The 6000-nt window shown below is 56.3% G+C and overlaps 1 protein-coding gene across 1 annotated transcript in view; it reads left to right on the top strand.

The window, feature by feature from the left end:
- The first annotated feature begins 1270 nt into the window (after window positions 1-1270).
- Window positions 1271-6000, top strand: part of PXYLP1 (2-phosphoxylose phosphatase 1) — a 71358-nt gene continuing 66628 nt past the window's right edge. Inside the window, exon 1 of the mRNA XM_033212481.1 lies at window positions 1271-1836. The gene's annotated coding sequence lies outside the window, so the exon portion shown is untranslated. The remainder of the gene's footprint in view (window positions 1837-6000) is intronic.

The following is a 6000-nucleotide window of genomic DNA, read 5'->3' as shown; positions in this document are numbered from 1 at the left end:
GCTAGAACTAGAGCTGTGAGCCTGTGAGCCTGGATCTGCCAGGGTCTCATGTGCGCGTGAAAGCATAGCTCATGTGGAAGAAAGCAAAGCTGACAGGGGGAGTCCCTGAGACCCTGGGACTAAAGCCAGGCCTGAAGCAGACAGGGCTCTTCATGTACACAGCCCATCAACCTTTTGTGGTTTAAGCTAGTGTGAATTGGGTTGTCTTTTATAGCAGAAAGCACCTTGACTAACCCATGTAGAGAAGAGGGTGACAGTGTGAGCTAACCAGTAGAGCCTTGAATTGGTGAGAGGACAATCAGAAGGGGGAGGGGAGACATTGTTGGGTGGGCTGGGGTGGGCTTCTGTTAGGGCCAGGTGGGAGAGTTGGGGGTGATGCTAAAGGGGACAGTGAAAAGATTTCATGCTCATGGATTGGGAGAGGCTGCCAGTATTCAGGGCAGAAAGAAGGCCCGGGATAGCGCCGCATCGGGGGAATACCAGAGGGGGACAGGCAGCAAAGTCAGGTACTGACGAGCCATTAAGGCACCTGATGAAGAAGGCATGCCCGGTGGCTGACAGAATGGCGAAACCATGGGGATAAATGGAGTTGGGAGCTTAGAAGAGGTAAAATTTGGTGCCAGACGTGGTAACTTGAGGCGGAAAGTTCTAAGAAAAACGGGAGGGTAGGGGGAAATATGGCTAACATATCCGGGCCAAGTGTGTGGATTTGAGAGCCATCAATAAAGGAGAGAAAGCAGAGGTCAAGGGATGAGATCTTCCCAAAAGTGCACCTCAAAGATATATAGCAGCAAATTCGAATCCGTATCTATTTTGCCTGAGGCTAGTTGTGCTAGGTCACACAGCTGTAGACCTGGAGCTGATAGCAAAGGCCTCTCTGACAATCGCTGTTGGTCGTTTCATCTTCCACAGAGAAATCTGGTGGGAAACTCCACCAGCTGGAACCTAACATTTGCAATAAATGACCCACAAATACTGATCAAACCAAATACAACCGTGCGCCTATCAGATGTCTAACGGGGCGTTACAGGCAGCCCTCAAGTGCTCTGAGGCTCTTCAGCAGCTGCTCCAAGGAAGCCGCCGGCTGGGAGCAGGTGGGACGGGCGACTGCGCAGGGCCGCGACCTCCCCGGGTCCCTGCAGGCCGTTGGAGACGGAGCAGCAGCGAGGACTAGAGTAACACAAGGCCGGATGTGTTCTGAGCCGGAAGAGAAGTGTGGGATAGGCCGAAAGGGGTGGGTGGTGAGGGGTAACAGTTTGGGTCTACGTGGCAGCAGGCGGACTCCAGACGCGCGCGCCCACCCGGCGATAGGATCAGCGGCGCCGGCGCAGGCACATGGCCCCAAAGCACCCATACCAGGGCCCGGGCCGGCCAGGGCTGTGTTCCTGGGCCTTGGTGCGCGTCCGTGCAGTCCCTGACCGTAGGTCGGGAGTTGTGAAGCGCGCTGTGGCCCTGCGCGTCTGTGGTCGTGGTCCCCGCGCGCTTGGCGTGTCCGTGCCCGTGGCTTTGCACGCCGAGGGCTCTGCAGACTGACCAGTTTCTCGGGGCTGTGCTGGGCCTCCCAGAGACAACGTCTTCCAGCAACCCCGCGCGGTCGCCCCCACCCAGCCTCACCGCAACAACGCCTCCGGGGCGGAGCTCCGGGGCGCCTGGTGCTGGGCGGGCCGAGCTGAGCCGGGGCACGGCGGGGTCGGCAGGGGGCGCTGCCGGGTCCCGCGAGCTGCCCGGTGGCCGGTGCGTGCCGCCCTCGCCTCCCCTAGCGCCGGGAGGAGCTGGCGGCGGGCGCCGAGCCGGGCGCGCAGCGGCGGAGCTGGGGCCGGCCTGGGACCATGGGCGGTGAGTGCGGCGCGGGCCTGGGCCGGGGCGGTTGCCGTTGGGGTTGAGCAGCGCAGAGGCTCGAGGCGGGTGGGCATCCGGGATCCGGGGTTGGAAGACTGACGGGGTACCCCTAACCCGCCAGTGGGAGAGGGGCTGGAAGGCTGGGGCGCTTCGAAGCGTCAGGTTTGAATCCCGCGACTAAGCCTCCTCCTTTATTCCCCCGCTCGCCCCAGAGCCTAGAACTTGCGCCCTCTCCGCTGCCACTCCCCCGTGCGCCCGGTGTCCCAGCCCCGGCGCCCGCCCCGTAGCCCCCTCTCCCAGCGCTGGCGCCGTCTCACGCCCGCTGCGAACCCCCGGCTCTGTCTCTAAGCCCTCGCCCCCTACAGCCCCGCACTCTCCCGCGGAGCCCGCCTCAACCTCGCCCCCGCCCCTTCAGCCCTCTCCCGCACGAACCCCGCACTCCCGCCACCGGATTCCAGCCGAGATTCAAGCTCCCGGGATCCCCCTTCCCGGGCGGTCCTGAGCTGGCTGGTCTCCAGGTAAGCAGGCGGCCGCAACTTCGCGGCCTTTCCCGGAGACGGGGCTGGCTCCTCTTGGCAGCCACCTGCAGCCTGACGTCTCCAGGAGTCCGGGGCCCGGCCGCGGGGCCGCCCGAGCGCAGGTTAACATTCCTGGATGCGCAGGTTAGGACCGTGTGTTGTAGACCCACGACGTTGCTTTTGCTGGTGAACTTGCATATGTCCTGATCTTTTAAATAAGCTGGGTTTCTGACACACACACACACACACCACACACACACACAGAGAGAGAGAGAGGGGAGAGGGGAGAGGGGAGAGGGGAGAGGGGAGAGGGGAGAGAGAATGGATTTGCTTAGGGTAGGTTGCCTGCCTTGCAGCCGCAGCTGCCTTTTAAATTGTACCTGTGGATGGTAAAGGATTCATGGTGCAGGACGTGGAGCCATATTTCCCGCTTCGGCTGTGAGTTCAGCGATTGCGAGGGGGCTCTGTGGGAGAGTGAGATTATCACCGCCTGGCCAGCTAGTGTCTTTGTGGGAAGGCAGGGATCCTTTGTAAGCATTCAACAAGTAAAATCAGGAAAGATGTGGAATCAGATCGAGCTGTGAATGGGCAAGTGTAGGGGGTTGATGGGGGATCGGAGAGTGCTCCACAAATGGGGCCGTTTGTTGATATTTGCAGAAGGCCCGTGGGTGTGAAGCTGGCCGTACGGAGCCCACCCTTTCAAACGGGGCGCGACTGCGGTCGGGCTTGGCAACAACTTACCCTCCTCAGAGGTGTTGGTGCCCAATCGGGACATTTGTGGGAAGAGGGATTATAGCAGATGGATCAAAAAGCCTCGGGCGCGGTGGCCCACGCCTGTAATCCCAGCACTTTGGGAGGCCAAGGCGGGCGGATCACCAGAGGTCGGGAGTTCGAGACTAGCCTGACCAACATAGAAACCCTGTCTCTACTAAAAATACAGAATTAGCCGGGCATGGTGGCGCATGCCTATAATCCCAGCTACTGGGGAGGCTGAGACAGGAGAATCGCTTGAACCCGGGAGGCGGAGGTTGCAGTGAGCCAAGATCGTGCCATTGCACTCCAGCCTGGGCAGTAAGAGCAAAACAACGTCTAAAACAAACAAACAACCCTCGTGGTCTCTGGAGAGAGGTGGAGATGCATGGGACAGCCTGAAAGCCAGTGTATGAATCTGCTCCATCCCTTCTCCTGGCTTTCATTAAGTCCTGGATTAAATTAATTGCTTATCTCAGAGAAAGGATGTGTAGAGGAAACTTCTCTGTTAGGGATTGGCTCCTGACCAGCCCACCCTCACTGATGTGTTGGGAGGCTGCATTTGGGCACCAGGAACAGTGTGGGCCACCTGGTCCTGTTTGTGGAACTGCAATATCTGTAACCCTTTGTTGATCAGCTTGAATAGTAATTAGCTGAATATTACTTCACTATTGATTAGATAAGTAGCCCAAGGACACACTGGGGCTCAGTAGGGTCTCTCTGACTGTCCAGAAATTCCTGGGGGCTTCTCCTTGCCTCCCTACACTGCTCTGTGATGAGTCACCGTCAGATGCCTCACTGTGCAGGAGCATCTTCAGGGATGGGTGGAACCATCTCTGTGGCCCCAGGTCCCTGCCTGGTCTCCCCCACCCACCCCCCGGCCCCATCTCCACGGGTACTCAGTGTTTGTGAGAAAAACAAATGGATGCCCCCATGAATTAGTCTGAGTTCACAACCAATGTCTTCTACACTTTACTACACTGTTCAAAATGTTACTCTTAAATTCAGCAGTTTTTTTTTTTTTTTAATGTGTCGTATCACTGGATACAAACTTATTTTTGCGTGTGTTTGGGGCAGGTAGTGCGATCTACAGATCAGGCTCTGATGGTGGGTCATTAACCTCAGTGGGGACTCCAGGACTTCCATGAAGAAAATCAGTTGTCTTCATTCAAGAATTGGGGTGGGTGGTGGTGGGCACCCTTGGGAGCTACTAAGTTTGTCTGCTGAGGGTTGAGCCCACCACAGCTTCACCTAGAGTGCCCAGAGCTGTAGTCCCAGTCCCCTTTAACATTTGCTATCCCTGCCCACTGATGGAGGAAGCTCCCAGGGAGACAGGGTTCCACTTGCAGAGCCCCACAGGTGTTGCTTCCTGTAGTGTGCTGGGAGTGCTCTTCTTGCACATTCCTGGCTCTATGGCTTGCAGCTGTATTGGTGGGAGGGAGGTTGGTGTTTTGGGCCAGTGCTTTGGTCTCTTGGAGGTGGCTGTGACCCACTGGCAGATGGGGCAAGGTCCAGCTCTTATGCGTCTGTCAAAGGCCAACCCCAGGCAGTACAGCCAAGTGCTGAGGGGGTGGGAACACCTCATGTCCCCTTTTTTTTCGGGAATCTGGAAAGGGCTAAAATTGAGACTACCACTTGACTGTGGAAGCCTGCACTGCCCCGGCTGTCACGAACTTATCTTTCTTACCCAGATTGTCTCTGTCTTCAGATCTGGCTCAGAATTCCTGCAGCTGGTGAAAATCTGTTTTGTAGAAGAGGTTTAATTAATGCCTGCAGTCTGCAAGTGAGAGAAAGGGAGGAGAAGGAGAAAGAGACTACTATCTAGAGGTGGGTGGGAGAAAGGATGGGAGAATGTTCAAGGTCCTGAAAATTTATAGGGGGAGATTTCGGCCCCAGAACCTGTCCCTGGACAAGGTTCCTGGTTGGTGGATAAGGAAGTGTGCCCACATTCCAGTGTAGGGGTTACCAGTTAGGAGCAAAGTCACTGAGATAGGAAAAATGGACCCATGGGAATCTGAAATCCATTTGCTGGGCCCATCATTCTGGTTTTGAGAAGGCCTTGAAAGCCAGCTGAGACTTGGGCTTAGCACAGTAGGAGAGCACTGAGCTGTTTGAAGTTTTTGAATGAGGTGTGTGCCCTTTTGGAAATAATGGTTTGAGCAAGATTGGTCTGGGGTTTGGCCTGGGAAGCCACTTTACCATGGCTTAATTTATAGGCCCTGAGCTGTAGCCCCAGTCCCCTTCAACATCCCCCATTTTCCAGTGGAAGAAGCTCCCAGGGAGACAGGGTGACACTTCGAGAGCCCTCCTGGCCACTTCAAATTACAACCATTGCCACTTCATCTCACCTGAGGTGCTGAGGGGAGAGTCTAGGTAAGTGACAAAAGGAGCAGTGGCTTGGAAGGTCTGTGCACCTGTACTTAGGAGGTGAAGAAGAGGGGGCAGCTTTCTAGTAGGATGGTGGGCCTTTTGATAGAAGCATCTCCCAGGGACTCTTCTTGAACCTGCTGCGCAGCCTTGCAGGTGAACGAGGGCCCATTGGAGCCTCTCAACCTGGAGATGCTGCATGGCAGCCACGAGGAGGCACCCGTGAACCCAGAATGATTTTCAGGGTCTGCTCTGACTCCAAAAGGCAGGAGGGCCCTAGCCAACTAATACCTAACTGAGCCACAGACTCTGGCCTGTTTATCCTCCACCCTCAAAACTGGCAGGCTTCTCTGACCCTTCTTGGACTTTGGCTGGGGAGGCCACCAGCTTCTGGAAAAAGTTCAATCTGCAGTGATAGCAGGAACAATCTCAGGAGTGTGGAAGAAGTTAATGATTAAAAGGCATGGAAGAAGAACTGGATGGCAGCTTGGAGAGTATTTCCTGCAGTCAGGAGGCAGCCATCACC

The sequence above is a fragment of the Trachypithecus francoisi genome, unplaced genomic scaffold (assembly GCF_009764315.1).
Source record: "Trachypithecus francoisi isolate TF-2019V2 unplaced genomic scaffold, Tfra_2.0 Lachesis_group0, whole genome shotgun sequence".
NCBI classification, from domain to species: Eukaryota; Metazoa; Chordata; class Mammalia; order Primates; family Cercopithecidae; genus Trachypithecus; species Trachypithecus francoisi.
Note: the sequence above shows the minus strand (reverse complement) of the source record. Positions and strands in the feature narration are given on the sequence as shown.